General features: G+C 37.6%; 1 protein-coding gene across 2 annotated transcripts in view; it reads left to right on the forward strand.

The window, feature by feature from the left end:
- The window catches only part of LOC131806342 (CTP synthase-like), a 58,203-nt gene that overhangs the window by 13,114 nt on the left and 25,755 nt on the right, over positions 1–19,334 (forward strand). Inside the window, exon 1 of one of the 2 annotated variants that reach the window (XM_059130338.1) lies at positions 7,725–7,846. The exons of the other annotated variant lie outside the window; for it this stretch is intronic. The gene's annotated coding sequence lies outside the window, so the exon portion shown is untranslated. Of the gene's footprint in view, positions 1–7,724; positions 7,847–19,334 lie in introns of those variants that run through there. 2 annotated transcript variants of the gene reach the window in all.

Here is a 19,334-nt window from a genome sequence, read left to right on the forward strand (position 1 = left end):
CGGCATCAGTATCAGCAACATCATCAGTTCCATTGTTGATAATTTCTGCTGGATGGCTGGCTGGCTGAATGACTGGCTGACTCGATGCCACTACTTTGTTGCTGCTGTTGTTGTTGTTGTCGGAAAACGATTTTTGTTTTTGAGATACGAAAAACGAAGAAAACGGGAAATGGGAGGAGGAGGAGGAGTAGAAGAAGGAGGTTGATGATAATGAAGATATTGTGTTGTAGTTAATGGCACATGTGGTGTTCTTGGTGTTGTTGTTACTGTTGTTGCAACTGGTGGTGTTAATTTTCACATTGTTGTTGTTGTTGTTGTTGCTTTTGTTTTTGTTTCAGTTGCTTGCTGTCATTTACAATTTCTGTATTGAAATTCAGTTTTCAGTATTTGTGCCGCATTGTCAAGTACTTGGAAGATTTTCCAAGTGATTGCCCATAGTCGTCCTGGAGCTTCTTTGGGCACAAAGACACCCAACTTTTCGCCTGATTGGGGTTCTACAAGCTCCAACCACTCCCAGGTTCTCTGCTGTTCATTTGCCAGGCCATGGAGCTGTCGAATAAGGCTTGCTCGTCACCGGGACATTGGCAAAATGTAAGTTCTCTGTACCCTCGCTTTCCCCACAACCTCACTACAGTCATCTACTTTGATCCATTCATAATGGAAATCACTGGCCATGAGCGTGTTGTTTATCCATGCCGCCTCTTCTCTTCTATCCTCTAAGGTAGATGGATGGCACACAGATATATTGCTAGGCAAGCAATCAGCCATTCAGTCAGTCAGCCCACCTTTGTTTCCATGAGGACACCAAAGAGGACGTTAGTTGACTATTAGAGCCGCACACGTACATTCAATTCATACCAAAAGGCAGTCATCCATCCATCCATTCAGTCCAGCTACTATTCCCTCTAACCAAACCAAAGCAGCACAGCAGCTAGGCCAGGCAACGAGCCTGTCTGCTTGCCGGCCTGCCAACCAACCAAGCAACCATCCAAAACCTATACAAGCTGACTCGTCGTCAGTCACACACGTGAATGTTTGCTTGCCCGCCTCTCTGTCGGACTCTTGGCGGTCTGTCTGTTCGTTTATCCAAAGAATGGAGAACGTTTTGTGTGTGGTGTCATTTTGTGCGAACTCTATTGCTCGATTTGTGTGTCGCTTTGTCGACATCGTGTTCATGTCAGTCAGAACACTCGGTCTGCACACACACACACACACACAAACTTACAAGTGTGTATCGGTGTGTGCGAGTGTTTCTGTGGTTTCACCAGTCTATATGGTGGGGAGACCGGCTAAGGTTTTGGGATGTTTCGAAAAAGCATTTTGCTCGTTTGTACGTTCATTCGTTAACACGCATACATACACACACACACTCACTCACTCACACAAAAAGGCCATGTGGCGGCGCGTGTTAAAACTCCAAACGAAATATTGTGGAGCATGAGGGCTTTTTACAGTATCCTGCCGGGCAATTGAGTTTGGATGTTATGTGGATAACATAGATACTTTATCCATGTGATGTGGATAATTTAGATACATTATCTATTTCATTTAGATAACGTAGATACATCATAGGAATGACGAAGATAAATTATGCCCGACTTATAATCGTAGATACATGTCAACTGGATAAGGGAGATACATTATCCACATCCTCTAGATAACGTAGATACATTATTCAAGGCTTTAAGGGGGTGCAAATACATTAACCCGCATACTGGGTAACATAGACACACAATATGAAGGGCGTAGATACGCCATCAGAAGAACGAAGATGCATATGCCACTTTATTTGGAAAACATAGATAACATCAGTGGGACGTAAATGGGTCTTCATCTTAATTTGGATAATGAAGATGCATTCTCGACGTTTTTAGATAACCTAGATACATTCTCGACGTCATTTGAAGAACGTAGATACATTATCCACGACATTTAAGGATCTTAGATACATTTTTCATATTATTTGGATAATGCAGATACACTATCGACGACATTCAGACAACGTAGATACAATCTCGACTTCATTTAAATAAAGTAGATGCATTATCCACTATATTTGAGGATCTAAAATACATTTGGATAATGTAGATACATTTTTTATTTAATTTGGATAATGTAGATACATTACCTTCTTCATTAAAATAACCTAGATACATTCTCGACATTATTTAAATAACGTAGATCTTAGATACATATTTCATATCATTTGGATAATGTAGATATACTATCGACGACATTCTGACAACGTAGATACATTCTCGATTTCATTTGAAGAACGTAGAAACATTATCCCTTATATTTGGGGATCTAAAATACATTTTTCATATCATTTGGATAAGGTAGATACATTATCCTCGTCATTTACGGAACCTAGATACATTATACATGTCACCTGAGGAACGTAGATACATTATCCACGACTTAATGGGATCTAAGATACATGTATCATATCAGTTGGATAATGTTGATACATTATCGATCACATTCAGACAACGTAGAAACATCCTTGAAGTCCTTTAAAGAACTTTGATACATTATCCACGACATTTGGTGATCTTTGACACATTTTTGGTACCATTTGGATGATGTAGATGCATTTTCGACCACATTTAGACAACCTAGATACATTTTCACGCCGTTGACAAAACTTAGATACATTTTCCACGCGTTCTAGTTAATGTGTATACGTTATACTCGTCATCTGGAGAACGTAGATATAATATCCAAGTAATCTAGAGAACGTAGATACATTATCCAACCAATCTGGATAGCGTAGATACATTTTCCACGTCATTTGAAGAATGTAGATACGTTTTATACTTCATTTAGATAACGTTGATGCATTATCACGTCATCTTGTTAACGTAGGTACCTTTTTCACTTCATCTGAAGAACATAGATACATTATCAAAATCAATTTGATACGTAGATACATTATCCATGGCATTTGAATGAGGTGAATGTTTTTCCCACGTTATCTGAAAAATGTAGATACATTTTTCAAGCCGTTGAAATAGCATAGATACAATTTCCACGCATTCTGGTTAATGTGAATACGTTCTACTCGTCATCTACAGAATGTAGATTCAATATCTAAGATAATGTAGATACTATGTCCATGTCATCTGCTTAACATAGATTCGTTTTCCATGTCATTTGGTGAGCATAGATACATTTCCCACTTCATCTTGAGAACATAGATATATGCAACACTTCATTTGAAGAACGTAGATACATTATTCACGCCAACTTAATAACATAGATACATTTTTCAAACCAAAAAAATGACGTAGATACATTTCTTTTGATATCTTGAGAACGTAGATACATTTTCCACGCAATCTGATTAACGTAGATACGCTTGTAACTTCATATACATACATATTCCATGTCATTTAGAGCATATAGATACATTCTCTACGCAATCTACATAGCATTGATACATTTTCCACGTTATCTGGAGAAGATAAATACATTCTCAATACCATCTGAACAACGTAGATACATTTTCCCAGCTGCTGACATAACGTAGATACATATCCTCGGTATATTGAGAATGTGAATACATTTTCCACGTAATGTTGTTTACATAGATACGTTTTTCACATTATCTGAGGATTGTATATACATTATCCAAAATGCCCACATAAAGGTAATACATTTTCAATGTAATCTGGATTGCGTAGATACATTTTCCATGGTATCTGGATTGTGTAGATACATTTTCCATGGCATCTGGATTGCGAAGATACATTTTCCATAGTACCTGGATTGCGTGAATACATTTTTCATGGTATCTGGATTACGTAGATCAATTTTCCATGGTATCTGGATTGCGTAGATACATTTTCCATAGTATCTGGATTGCGTAGATACATTTCCCATGGTATCTGGATTGCGTAGATATATTTTTCTTGGTATCTGGATTATGTAGATACATTTTTCTTGGTATCTGGATTGCGTAGATACATTTTCCATGGTATGTGGATTGCGTAGATGCATTTTCCATTGTATCTGGATTGTGTAGATCAATTTTCATTGTATCTGGATTGCCTAGATACATTTTCCATAGTATCTGGATTGCGTAGATACATTTTTCTTGGTATCTGGATTGCGTAGATACATTTTTAATGGTATCTGGATTGCGTAGATACATTTTCCATAGTATCTGGATTGCGTAGATACATTTTCCATGGTATCTGGATTGCGTAGATACATTTTCCATAGTATCTGGATTGCGTAGATACATTTTCCATAGTATCTGGATTGCGTAGATACATTTTTCTTGGTATCTGGATTGCGTAGATGCCTTTTCCATGGTATCTGGATTGCGTAGATACATTTTTCTTGGTATCTGGATTGCGTAGATACATTTTCCATGGTAACTGGATTGCGTAGATACATTTTCCATAGTATCTGGATTGCGTAGATACATTTTCCATGGTATCTGGATTGCGTAGATACATTTTTCTTGGTATCTGGATTGCGTAGATACATTTTTCTTGGTATCTGGAATGCGTAGATACATTTTCCATGGTATCTGGATTGCGTAGATACATTTTCTATAGTATCTGCATTGCGTAGATACATTTTCCATGGTATCTGGATTACGTAGGTCAATTTTCCATGGTATCTGGATTGCGTAGATACATTTTCCATTGCATCTGCATCATAGTATCTGGATTGCGTAGATACATTTTTAATGGTATCTGGATTGCTTAGATACATTTTCCATGGTATTTGGATTGCGTAGATACATTTTCCATAGTATCTGGATTGCGTAGATACATTTTCTATAGTATCTGCATTGCGTAGATACATTTTCCATGGTAACTGGATTGCGTAGATACATTTTCCATGGTATCTGGATTGCGTAGATACATTTTTAATTGTATCTGGGGAACGTAGATACATTCTCCATGTTATCTGGAGAGCGTAGATACATTATTCACGCCATCTGAATAACGTAGATACATTTTCCAAACCAATGAAATGACGTAGATACACTTTTCAAACCAATCAAAATACGTAGATACATTTCCCTCGATATCTTGAGAACGTAGATACTTTTTCCACGCAATCTCATTAATCTAGATACGTTTCTAACATCATCTGGAGAATGTAGATACATATTTTAAGCCATTGACATAACCTAGATACATTGCTTTTGTCATCTAGATATTGTATATACATATTCCATGTCCTTTAGATCACGTAGATACATTCCATATGTCATTGGAAGAACATAGATACATTATCCACGTCATCTTAATTACGTTCTACTTCTGTTAGATAATGTAGATACATGTTACTTGAATTTTCAAAAAATGCTGCCTACTTTTAGGCGTTCTGTTTTCTTATACTTTTCACCTTTCACTGTTAACATGTGTGTGATTCTAACTGTCTGTCTGTCTGCTCGCCTGCCAACAAGCTGTAATGATAGAAATACATTCATACACACACACACGCACACACATACTACCACGAAACAACAATAATTTAGGCACCGGAACACTGATGGTAGCTGGGCAGCCAGGCAAACTCGACGACAATCATTCAAACCAACAGTCACCAGCAGCAGCAGCAATGGCAGGCTAAGGCAACGACAAACAAGCACAGGCAGGCAGGCAGGCAGGCCTGTATTAAGCAAAAAGCCAGCCAGTCAGCCAGCCAGGAGATTCAACAACAACAACAAAAATAACAGCAGTAGCAATCACATTGACAGGCAGTAGGCAATCAGCCTGGCTGGCTGGCTGGCTGGCTGGCAATAACAACATTTAGACATACTGACGTATGTATGTATGGATGTGTATGAGTTGGAATATACGAGCCAAACGCTTGAACGAAATAAAATGTGAATGGTTGGGAACAAAATATACAAACCGACAGACATACATACACACGCACAAACCCATACACACACACACACATGGTGAAATATTTTCGCATTTGGACTCTGCTGGTTTGATTTTGCCATAAAGAATAGAAGAACGAACCCGACACACACCGGCAAGGCACAAAAGCAAGAACAACAACAATGACAATCCTCACTCTGATGACTGGCTGGGCTGGCTGGCTGGCTGGCTATGGCTTTTGAATTCGTTTTTGGGCTGTTGCTGGCTGCTGCTGCTGTTATTATAGCCAGCCTGGCCTGGCCAGGCTGCAGAGCACAGCACATCACACAGGCGGCCATGGCACCACAAAACGCTCTGTGGCAGTAAAAATTCTACACACATTGCTGCAGAAAGAACCAAATGACAGACCAGGCACACACACTTACAAACATTCACACATCCATCGATGTAGCAGCAATTCATCCATCCATTCAAGCAACAACCATCCTGGCTGGCTGGCTTGCTGGCTGGGGCCCATCCATGCCCACCACCAAGCAGGCAAGCACTTCATCGTCATAGCCAACCAGCCAGCCAGCCAGCCATCATCATCATCAACGTTGTAGTCGTCACCATCATCTCTGAGCTCTCCCATGGATGGCAGTGGCTGGTTGGCTGGCATTCATACAGAAAATGCTCGCATAGCCTGGCCTGGCATGCCAGCCAGAACAACAACCAAATGAGAAACGTAAAAAGCGTTTTATACGGCTGGCGTTTTTTCGTTGTTGGTTTTGTTGTTATATTTTTGTGTATTGCTGCTGCGGCTGGCTTCTGTGTTGCTCTTGCCTGCCTTTGGATTTGTTGTTGCTGTTGGCTGGCTGGTTGGCTCTGGTTAGTTGGTGTTGTTTGGGGGGCTTTTTCCTCCTGTGTCGTTGCCGTTGTGGCGTTGTGCTATGCGCTTCGCAATGCTTTGCTGAATTTTCAATTTCAGTTCAGTTCAGTTGTAAGCTGACTGCAATCAGCGTTGGAAGTGAAATAATTCTTGAATTTTGTGCTCGTCGTCATCGTTGTCGTCTTGTCTGTCACAGTGTCATCATTGACACCACCTCATAATCATAATCAGCTGGTGACGTTTGTGTGTGTGTGTTCGGGTTTTTAGCGCCTTTTAGCGGATTCCAGTGGTGACAAAGGGGTGAAGATCGGTGTGGTCCCCTTCCGTACCACCCTCCCCCTCAACACTCTTCGGTGTTTTGCAATAAAAAAAACACGTGTGTGATTAGACTAAAAATCTGATTAACAATAAGAAAAAAATAACAATAACAACGACATTTTTTGTTTCTTTGGCAAAAAAGCCGTACAAAGAAGAGTTTTCAAAAATATTTTTTTAAAAAAAAATTGTAGTGGAAATTTAAAAAAAAAAATTGTGAAAAAGACGAAAAAACGGAAATACCGGTTAAAAATTGAGCTTGAAAAAATTGTCCGAATATCAAAAAATTTACAAAACAATTACTGTCCAAGTTCGAATTCTTAATTGAATCCGCAACCAGAAAGGCGTAAAGATAAACAGAAACAAAACCTCAATACCGGGCGATTTGAATTTTCAAAAATAATGAATGAAAACGATGCATAAATGTTCAAAACATTTACAAATCGAGAACGAAGTTACTACTCAGTCCTGCATTACTGCAAACAAAAAGCCGTTTAAAAACAAGAATAAAATCTAAAAGAAAATACATAATTTGAATTTTGAAAACCAAGTTTATGAATCAATTTTCAAAACAGTTACAAGACGAATAGAACCCGAAGCTATTACTCAGCTGGGTATTGAGTCAGAAGAAGGAGTAACTACAGAAATTATACCCAAATATTGGCTAGAAAATTATTGAGTAAAAAACAGAAATTCAAAATATTTGCAAATTTCACAGAGCCACCAAGTTACCACACAGATCCTCATTGTGGCAGCCGAAACCCCTAAAAAAATTGATAAATAAAGAGTAACAAAATCTAAATACCAGGTAATATGAATAGACAAATTTTTGAATAAAAAATATAATGTCTTCAAATCATTTATGAATCCAGTAGAACCAAAGTTACCGCTCAGCGCTGCAACGCCTCGGCCAAAACGACAAAAAAGGGAGAATTTAAATTAAAATGTTTTTCTATAACGATACGAAAATGATTGAGAAAAAACTTCAAATGAGTCTTTCTCAATTTTTTTAATAATTCAAAATTTAAAAACATTCGGAGGAAGATATTTTGCGTCCGCATTCAAATACTTATGTGGAATTAGGTTTTTCGAGCAATGACAAAAAATGACTAAAATACTGTGGCATCAAAGAGGTTACCTTCATCGATAGGCTTACCGATGATATTCGCTGTAAATTTTTTGAGAATTTCTGGAGTATTTCAATTTTTTGAAAATAATTTAAAAGCCCCTAAAGTATGCAAGAGTTTTTCAATTTTTTTTTTCAATAATTCAAAAATGTAAGAACATCTGGAGGAAGATATTTTTCGTCCACATTCAAATAAAAAAAATTAAAAAACTATAAATCGACTCAAATACAGTGGCATCAAAGGGGGTACCTTTCATCGATAAGATTACCGATGATATTCGCTGTAAATTTTTAAAAATATCTGGGTATTTCAATTTTTTGATAATAATTTAAAAAGCCTCTAAAAGTATGCAAGATTTTTTCAATTTTTTTTTTAATAATTCAAAAATTTGAAAACATTTGGAGAAATTTATTTTTCGTCCGCATTCAAATAAATACAAAAAAAAAATGAAAATCTCATAAATTGGCTCAAACGCAGTGGCATCAAAGGGAAGTACCTTTCATCGATATACTCACCGATGATATGCAACATATTTGAAATTTCTGAGTGCTTTATTTATTTTTTGAAAATCTTTAAAAAAAAAGCCCCCAAAAGTATGCAAGTTTTTTTTAATTTTTTTCAATAATTAAAAAATTTAAAAACATTTGGAATGATATATTTCGTTTGCATTCAAATTTGCATCATCATACAAATAAATACAAGAAAAAAATGAAAAAAAATTATAAATCTACACGAATACAGTGGCATCAAAGGGGGGGAGTGAGTACTCTTCATTTTATTTATTTTTTTGTTTGAAAATATTTTAAAAATTCCCCAAAAATATGCAAGATTTTTTCAATTTTTTTTAAATAATTCAAAAATTTAAAAACCTATTGGGAATGATATTTTTCGTTTTCATTCAAATTTGCATTATCATACAAATACACACACAAAAAAAAAAAATAAATAAATAAATTGACTCAAATCCAGTGTCATCAAAGGGAAGTACCTTTCATCGATAGACTTACCGATGATATTCAATATCTTTGGCTGTCAATTTTTTGAGATTTCTGGAGTTTTGAAAATATTTAAAAAAAAAACCACCAAAAGTATGCAAGTTTTTTGTTGAAAAAAAAAAAAATTACTTCCCCCCAATGTATTCAATATTTTTTTTGAAATTTATTTCCAAAAAAGTGTGAGTTTGGTCTTTAATATACGAAAATGATTGGGAAAAAACTTTTAAAATATACCTCAAATGAAATATACTTCCAGAAAGGTACCCGGGTGATTTCTTGGATTATATATTGTTTTAAAATTATCTAAAAGGGTGCAGCACATGTTGTTTGTAAATATACCCCAAGAAATATACTTTCAAAAAATGTGCTACATTCGTACATGATATCCTTTAAATGTTTGGCATAATTTTTTTCATTTTTTTAATTTTTCCTAAAACTATGCAAGGGAAGATGTAAGGCAAATATAAAAAATGTCCTTAGACTCCGGTCGTTTGTATTAAAACTCTGCGTATGAGTGATATGCAATTCTTGAAATCACTCATACTTTAAGGAAGTGGTGTATGCGTGAGGTCCGTTTGTTTTAATATTTTTCGATTTTTTTAATGGTATAAAGGTTTTTTTTTATAAATGTCATCTAATAACGTGGAGCATATTTTGTTTGTAAATAAATCCCAAAAGTATGCAACATTCATTTGAAATTTACCTTCAAAAAATATGCAGGAATTCTTGCCTGTAGAATTTTATGACTGTCTTTAAATGTTTGGCATCATTTTTATATATTTTTTTTATTTTTCCTAAAATTATACACCATCAGATGTATGCCACATCTTCGCGAAAGTTAGGTCACATAACAGATTCGTTGTCTAATGTATGATTTGCTCTAAATCATTTATCTCTTATTTTTCAAAATATTGTTACAAAATTGCCAACATTTTATATTCGAATTTATGTAACATCATTTTGAAATTACTTTCACAAAGTTTGACAGAGTATCATTGTTTTTTAAAATTTACATAACAAAAAACATTATTAGGTACAATTTTAAGCCTAAAAGTAGACAACGTATTTTCAAATTCGATATAGATTACAAAATATTTAAAAAATATTCAACATCTTGGCTTGACAATTTTTAAAAATTGTATTTGTTTGATTAAAATATCTTTTAAGAAAAGATCCTTGAAAATATGTAACCAGTTCACTAGGATGGGAATTTTTAAAAATAAAAATATCAATTGATACAACAGAAATTCCCCAATAAAAATTGAAAAATATTTTAAAGTTTAGATATTTAAATGCATATAAACAATGGAACGTAAAGGAGGTAACAAAAGAAGAGCACGCAACACCGAAAAATATGTCTCTGAAGGCATTTTAAGAGAGAGAGAGAGAGGGCGAAATGGGAGCATTCGTAAAAGAAGAAATTTATAAAAACTGGAGAAAATCAAGGAAAATAAATCTGTCTTTTTACCCTCCAGAGATGAATGGAGGATTTTTTAGACCTTTGTAATCCTCATGAAAGTTTTCGATCATTTATGGGCCGAACAGAAACCTCATTTAAAAACTTTATATTTTTTTTGTTGCGGCACAACGACGCTGATTTTTATTTATTTTTGTGGGAGAATAAGTAGGTCATGGTCATTTTCTTAAATATATTTTTGGGGGTTTAGATAAAACCCGTCCATTTTCAAAGATATTTTTATGGTAGGTTTCTTAAATCTATATAAAATAAATTTTTAGGCCTATAACAGTGAGTTTTTAAATATATTTTTTAAATGTCGTATTTATGATGGGACTGGATCTAAAATTATATTTTTAGGTTTTATTTATGGCAGCGGACTTATAAAAATATGTTTTTAGTTTTTATTTGTGTCCGAGGATTTTTAAGCTATATTTTTTTTTTTGGGTAGACAAGACAGTTGATTTTATTTATGGTTGTTATGTGATTTTTATTTTATAAGAATTTTACTTTTTTTAAGAAAACTAATAATAATTTCTTAATTTTAATCAAGAAGTAGATTTTTTAGGTTATATATTTGACCCAGAATTTAAAAATTTGTGACTGAAGAATTTGAAAAATACTTTTTTTATTTAATATCGGGTTTTTTTACGTTACAATTTGGTAATATTTTTTAATTGTGTTTATTCATTCGTTTTTAAATGCAAGGAATTTTGATATTTTTTTTCATCCTAAAAGTATGCAACATATTGTTGACTTTACTTATGAGTATTCAGCAAATGGTCTTCCCAATGCTCTGTTTTTTTCTCTTTTAATTAAAACTCGGTTTTTGTTGTTGAGAGAAGCGAAGTGTCTCTATCAATTAATCCAATGCCCATGATATTTCGGCATGAAACCCACTGCGGCGTACTCTGGCCAAATTAACACCATTCAGGTGCAAATAAAAAATGTTTACTGTTGCTTTTTTGGTCATTATTTTATTTATTATTGATTATATATTATTATACGCTTTAACTCAACACCTACCCCCCACCCTCTCTTACTTACTCTCTCTCTCTCTCTCTACAACTCCCTCTCTACAATTGACCATGTTCTTCTTTGGCCAATTCTCACCCCTCTGTTGATGAAGTTTTCTTGTTTCTCGTTATGCCTAACGGCCTGGCTTACTGATTGCCTGCCTGCCTGCCCGTCCAGACGCCTGTCCCAAATGTCCACCGCCAGCTCGACCCCTCTTCCATTCGTTCCTTTATATCTGAATCGCCTCTGTTCCCTGTTAATGCCACATTTGTTGTAGCATTTAATGATCCTTCATTGCTCTCCCACCAGAAACGAACGGCAGTAGCAGCAGCAAAATAACAAGCATTAAGCTTTACCTCACCACCACCCCCACACCAAGCCAAGAGGCTCGCACTCGCACACACACACACAAGAAAAACCAATCATCAGCCTAGCTAGCAGGCATCACACGCTAGCTTTTCCCGATACTGTCGATGCCAGTGGTGGGGGGTGGTACACCGGTGACTGGGTGGTTTTCCAATAAAATACTCTTAGTACATGTGTACTCTGTAGGGAACTTATTTATGTGTGTGTGTATGTATGTGTGTACGAGTGTGTGAGTGACAGTTGTTGCTTTATTTTCTGCTGCTGCTGGCTGTTTGGCTGGCTCTGTGGCTGTTTCAAAAAAGCCCCCTCTCACCACATTCTGTGTGGGTTTGTGTCCGTTCTATAGTCATGTTGTTGTTGTCAATTTTGCTGAATGTGCGAATAGGTAAAGCAAAGCATTCTGCATTCATTGTCGGTATGACTGACTGTTAGTCTGTCTATCGGTCTCTCATCGTTGCCTACCTAGATTCTGGCAGTTGTTCTTGTTTTTTTGTTTTTACCCGACAATTCATTTTTGGCACCACAAAACCCATCGCCTGGACATTTGGTGGGAGCGATCAGATGGTGATTTTGCTGCTGCTGCTGTCCTCCAAGTTCCCCCGCCCACTACATACGCAATTTTTAGAGCTTAGCAGTGAGTCACCTTGTTTTGTATGTCATTCAGAGGACGTAGATGGGATTTGACAAGCTACTGTACCAAAGATAGCTCTTGTGGACATGTACTATACAGAATATGATCATTATGGGCATCTACTGTAACAGAGATTGCTTCTCTGAACATCTACAGTAGAGTAGATGATTCTTCTGGACATCTACAAAAATTGGAGATGCCTATTTTGAACATTTACTCTATACAAACTGATACCTTTTGGCGTCTACTATGTAGTAGAAGTTTTTTTTCAGATCTATGGTGACATTTTGTACATCTACGGATTTGTAGATGTCTCTTGTGGGCATCTATTTTGTAGTAGCTTAGCTTTTTTGTTTATAGATGGCTCTTATGATGGTCTAAAGTGTAGAAGATGGATTCTTTTTACATCTACGGGTGTGTAGATGACGCCACCATCATCTACTATTATGTAGATGTCTCTTGTGGGCATCTGTGGTATTGTAGATGTATCTTTTGGACGTCTGTGGTATTGTAGATGAAAAAAAATAATAGTAGATTACCTTTTTTCGCATCTACGGGCTTATAGATGGCTCTTCTGATGGTATATAGTGTAGAAGATGGAATATTTTCCACATCTACGGGTGTGTAGATGACCCCACGGCCATCTACTATAATGTAGATGACATTTTTTCACATCTACTGCTTGTAGATGGCTCTTCTACAGTGTAGAAGATGGATAATGTTTACATCTACGAGTGTGTCTATGACTTCTCGGTTTTGTAGACGTATTTTCTACTACATCTATTATGGTGTAGATGACATTTTTTCACATCTACTGGCTTGTAGATGACTCTTTTGAAGGTCTAGAGTGTAGAAGATGGATAATTTTTACATCTACGAGTGTGTAGGTGGCTTCACGGTATTGTAGACGTATTTTCTACTACATCTACTATGGCGTAGATGACATTTTTTCACATCTACGGATTTGCAGAAGGATCTTGTGGGTTTCTACGGCATTGTGAATGACTCTTATGAACATCTACGGTGTAGAAGATGGAGCATTTTCACATCTACGAGTATGTAGATGACTCCACGGCCATCTAATATGATGTGGATGACATTTTTTCACATCTACAGGCTTGTAGATTGCTCTTCTGAAGGTCTACAGTGAAGAAGAAGGATCATTTTTCACATCTACGAGCGAGTCTATGACTCCTCGGTATTGTAGACGTAATTTCTACTACATCTACTATGGTGTAGATAACATTTTTTCACATCTACGGATTTGTAGAAGGATCTTGTCGGTTTCTACGGCATTGTGAATGACTCTTATGAACATCTACAGTGTAGGAGATTGATAATTGTAACATCTACGAGTGTGTGGATGACTCCACGGCCATCTACTATGATGTGGATGACATTTTTTCACATCTACGGGCTTGTATATGGCTCTTCCGAAGGTAGAGAGTGTAGAAGATGGATAATTTTTACATCTACGGGTGTCTACATGACTCCATGGTATTGTAGACGTATTTTCTACTACATCTACTATGGCGCAGATGAAATTTTTTCATATCTAAGGCATTGTAGAAGGATCCTTTGGGCTTCTAAGGCATTGTGAATGACTCTTATGAACATCTACAGTGCAGAAGATGGATAATTGTCACATCTACGGGTGTGTAGATAAATCCACAGCCATCTATTATGATGTAGATAACATATCTTTCACATCTACTGGCCTGTAGATGGCTCTTCTGAAGGTCTACAGTATAGAAGATGGATAATTTTTACATCTACGAGTGTGTCTATGACTCCTTGGTATTGTAGACTTATCTTCTACTACATCTACTATGGTGTAGATTATATTTTTTCATATCTACGGATTTGTAGAAGGATCTTGTGGGCTTCTACGGTATTGTGAATGACTCTTATGAACATCTACAGTGTAGAAGATGGATAATTTTCACATCTACGAGTGTGTAGATGACACTTTTTCACATCTACTGGCTTGTAGATGATTCTTTTGAAGGTCTTGAGTGTAGAAGATGGAACATTTTTACATCTACTGGCTTGTAGATGGCTCTTCTGATGGTCTACAGTGTAGAAGAAGGATAATTTTTCACATGTACGAGTGTGTAGATGACTCCATGGTCATCTACTATCATGTAGATGACACTTTTTCACATCTACTGGCTTGTAGATGATTCTTTTGAAGGTCTTGAGTGTAGAAGATGGAACATTTTTACATCTACTGGCCTGAGGATGGTTCTTCTGATGGTCTACGGTGTAGAAGATGGAGAATTTATCACATCTACGGATGTCTAGATGACTTCACATCGTATCTTCTATTACATCTACTATGGTGTAGATAACATTTTTTCACATCTACGGATTTGTAAAAGGATCTTGTGGGCTTCTACGGCATTGTGAATGACTCTTCTGAAGGTCTACGGGTGTCTACATGACTCCACTGTATTGTAGACGCATTTTCTACTTCATTTACTATAGTGTAGATGGCAATTTTTTCACATCTACAGATTTGTAAAACCTTCTACGGCATTGTGAATAACTCCTATGAACATCTACGGTGCAGTAGATGAAGCATATATGCATCTATGGTCTTGTATATGTACCTTATGGAGATCTACGCCAAAATATTTGATCCCTATGGACATTTAGGGTGTTGTAATGAACATCTACTCCACAGTAGATGCCACATATTGCCACCTACTGGAGAGTATATGGTGAATATGGAAATCTACTGCATAAAATATACCCTTAGAACACTGTCCACAATTGCTCACTGGAGTTTCGTTTTTGGCCCAAGCACTAAAGAAACAAAAATCCGCAACAACAACAATGTGTGACTGTTGCTGGCGCTGCGTACATTTTGAAAGCATTGCTCTGCTGCATGAATGAGCCAGACTGATGACTGAATAGTTTGTCAAAGGAACACACAGGTGGGGGGGATGGTTAATGGCAAAGAGGAAGCAGTCTTTGGCCATTGCTGCTTCATCACTGAGTTTGTCAGTCAGCAGTCAGGGCACCATTTAATGGTGGCCATGCAAGTGGTGCTAGCTAGCTTGCTGGCTGGCTGGCTGGCAAACCGACATCATGCCTGCCTGGCTGGCTTGATGGTTTAGTTACTTTGTTCTATGGGGTTATAGCTTTATATACCCACATGAAGATGATGGGGGCCATACATATATACCGACGTTTATATATGTATGTACTTGTGTGGAAAGTACACACATGACGAGCCGAATGATTCCGGCTACATACACACAGCACACACCCTGGACATGGCAATCATCCTCATCCTCATCGTCATCAGCATTGGCAAATGCCAGTTATAGCTGGCGAGTGAGGGCTTCTTTTTTCTGCTGCTTTCATTCTTCAGTTCGGTGCATGTGTGTGTGTGCTGCGGTGCGAATGAATTTCAATGCTTGGCCGGCCTGTCGGTTGGTTGGTCGGTCGATCTAGGCACACACTCTTTGTTGTACAGGCAGGCAGGCAGCCACAAGCACAAGCACAGGCCAGTCAGCCAGGCAGGCCGGCCGGTTCTAGTTGTGTGTTGCAAATTGCGTCAGGAATTTCACAAGTTGAGTGGTATACCACTCAACCAACCGATTCAGTAGTTTTGTAGAAATGGCAAAACCTCATCAGCGCCAAGTTGAACAGCAAAGCAAAAAATGGCCAGAACAGAGCACCACCAACATCAGTGCAGAACAATGAAAAGCTGGGGCAAGCCAGCCAGGGTAACCAGAGCTATTTCATGGCATTGATGATGGTGTTGATTCCAAAGGCTTGGCTTCGCTTGGCTTGGCTGGCTGGCAAGTTTGTCAAGAGCTCCCCAAAATGAAAGGCTGGGGATTTTCGAAGTGGGGTAACTACTCCATAAGTACTGGTGACGAAAGACCAGCCAGCCATCCATGGAACCAGGAGGAGATCCGTTATAACACAATCATCAACAACATCATCATCATCCACAACACCGTCAGCAACTTGGGTGTTGGTTCTTTTGGCTTTGATACAACAATAATCTATGAAAAACACCAGCCCCACCTCCAACCCTCCAGCCCCAATCAACCTTACATCCAGCTCCAATGCACAACATGACCGGAAGGGTAGGGAAAAAAAGGAAAATTACTTTCATTTCATGGAATGAATATCTGCTCGGAAAACAGTCAACACGGCAGCCAAGCAGGTCGACCACCAGCCGGTCGCTCACTTGGTGTTGCCAACGCCTTGGCCCATTCAAAGCGTCATTTGTTTTGCTTCCTTTTTTTCTTGTTTTTGCTCGACCAAAATGCCGGCCAGTCTTTCAATTGGCAGGCAGGCAGTCAGACAGCCCAGATCTTTCGGTCCCCATGATATTGTCACAAATTCCCCCTTGGAGGGCACAACATGAAATTCTACAGCAGCGTCAGCGCAAGCCACCCAACAAGCGTGTAAGAACCAAATGCCGCAGTGATGTAATTCAAATTAAATTTTCGTTTTCAACAAAAATTGAATTATTAAGACAAGGAGATGAAGAGACCAGTATAAGGGGGAGGGAGGGCGAGAGAGGGCGAGAAAGTCAATGTGACCTAAATAAAATAAAAATGCAAAAAAAAAAACGACAAAGAATTTGGACTCGCTAATTGAGATTGGCAGAAAACGTGTTAAGGGGGAGGTGGTGGGCCAAGGGGGAAGAAGGTGGGCCAAGGGACGTTTTGGTGGAGAAAAAAACGAAAAATAATCTACCCAGATGCAAATAGTGGTAATCTACTGCAGAGTAGATGCTCACCAGGGTCATCTACAATGCAGTAGATGCCTTTTAGAGTCATCGGATACGTCGGTGATATATATAGTGGTAGACTATAGATTCGTAGATGTCCACAGGGGTATCTGCTACACTGTAGATGTCCACAAAATATGGCATCTCTATAGTAGATGACCATAAGATCTCGAATAGGAACAGATTCAATATAGTAGATGTCGCAAAAACTCCATCTACTACACTGTAGACGACCAAAAAATTCAGTAGATGTCCAAGAAAATTTATCTGCTACCCAGTAGATGACCAAAATAAGTTTCTACTCTGCAGTACTTTTCTATAGGTGTTCTTAAATTCACTGTAGATGATCTTAAGAGTCATCTACGAATGAATAGATGAATTAACATTCATTTACTATCCAGTAGATGTTCATAAATGTAGTTTTCTGCAAAAATATGGGCGACCATCTACTACACAGTAGCTGTACATAATATTCATCTACGGCACTATATGTGTCTACAAAATCCATCTGCGATGCAATTGATGACTGATAATCCATCAAATAAACCGTAGTTGTCGATAAGCTTCATCGAATACCCAGTAGATGCCAAAGCGGCCCATCTACAACACAATAGATATCTAAAGACTTAATCTACTAGGTAGTAGATGTCCAAAAAACGTTACGTTAACGCAAGATATGTCATTTTGAGCCAAAATCCGCACAGTAGATCTCCATAAGTCCCATCTACAAAGCAGTAGATATCCAAAAAAATCCATCTACAAAGCAGTAGATGATTCAAAAATTCATCTACGACACAATGGATGGCTGAAGATCCCATATATAAAAAAGAGTTGTCTTGAAACCTCATATAAAACCTGGTAGATGCCTATGGAACCCTTCTACAACAGAATAGATGTAAAAAATCCATTTTCTATGCTGTAGATGCCAAAAAATGGCCTTTACTTCAAAGTAGATGTCCGAAAAATCCACCAGAAAATAGATGTTTGAAAAATCCATGTATTATAAGCGTCATCCAATGTCCAGTAGATGCCAAAGGGCTCCATCTACAACACAGTAGATGTCTAAAGTGTTCATCTACTGTGTAGTGGATGCTCAAAAATGGCATTTACCTCACAGTAGATGTAATTTCGAGCCAAAATCCGCATAATAGATGCCCAAGAGTCCCATCTACAAGGCAGTAGATGTCCAAAAAATCCCTCTACAAGACCATAAGCGTCATCAAATACCTAATCGATGCCTAGCGAACCTCTATAAGACAATAGGAGTCCAGTAACTGTCATTTCGGGCCCAAATCGCACCGTTGATGCCCATAAGTCCCATCTACAAGTCAGTAGATGTCCAAAAAATCCGTCTACGAGACCATAAGCGTCATCAAATACCTAACATAAGCTTGGAGAATCTCTCTACAATACAATATATGTCCCAGTAATCCATCAGTAACTGTCATTTCGAGTAAAATCCACACAGTAGATGTTCAATAGTTCCATCTACAAAGTAATAGATGTCCAAAAAATCCATCTACAAGACCATGAGCGTCATCAAATACCTAGTAGATGCCTAGAGGACCCCTCTACAACAAGTACTCTATCAGTAACTGTCATTTCGGGCCAAAATCCGCAAAGTAGATGCTCAATAGTTCCATCTACAAAGCAGTAGATGTGCAAGAAAATCCGTCTACGAGACCATGAGCGTCATCAAATACCTAGTAGATGCCTAGAGGACCCCTCTACAACAAGTACTCTATCAGTAACTGTCATTTCGGGCCAAAATCCGCAAAGTAGATGCTCAATAGTTCCATCTTCAAAGCAGTAGATGTCAAAAATATTCGTCTACGAGACCATGAGCGTCATCAAATACCTAGTAGATGCCTAGAGGACCCCTCTACAACAAGTTGTCCATCAGTAACTGTCATTTCGGGCCAAAATCCGCGCAGTAGATGAACAT

The sequence above is a fragment of the Musca domestica genome, unplaced genomic scaffold, assembly GCF_030504385.1.
Source record: "Musca domestica strain aabys unplaced genomic scaffold, Musca_domestica.polishedcontigs.V.1.1 73, whole genome shotgun sequence".
Lineage (NCBI taxonomy): Eukaryota > Metazoa > Arthropoda > Insecta > Diptera > Muscidae > Musca > Musca domestica.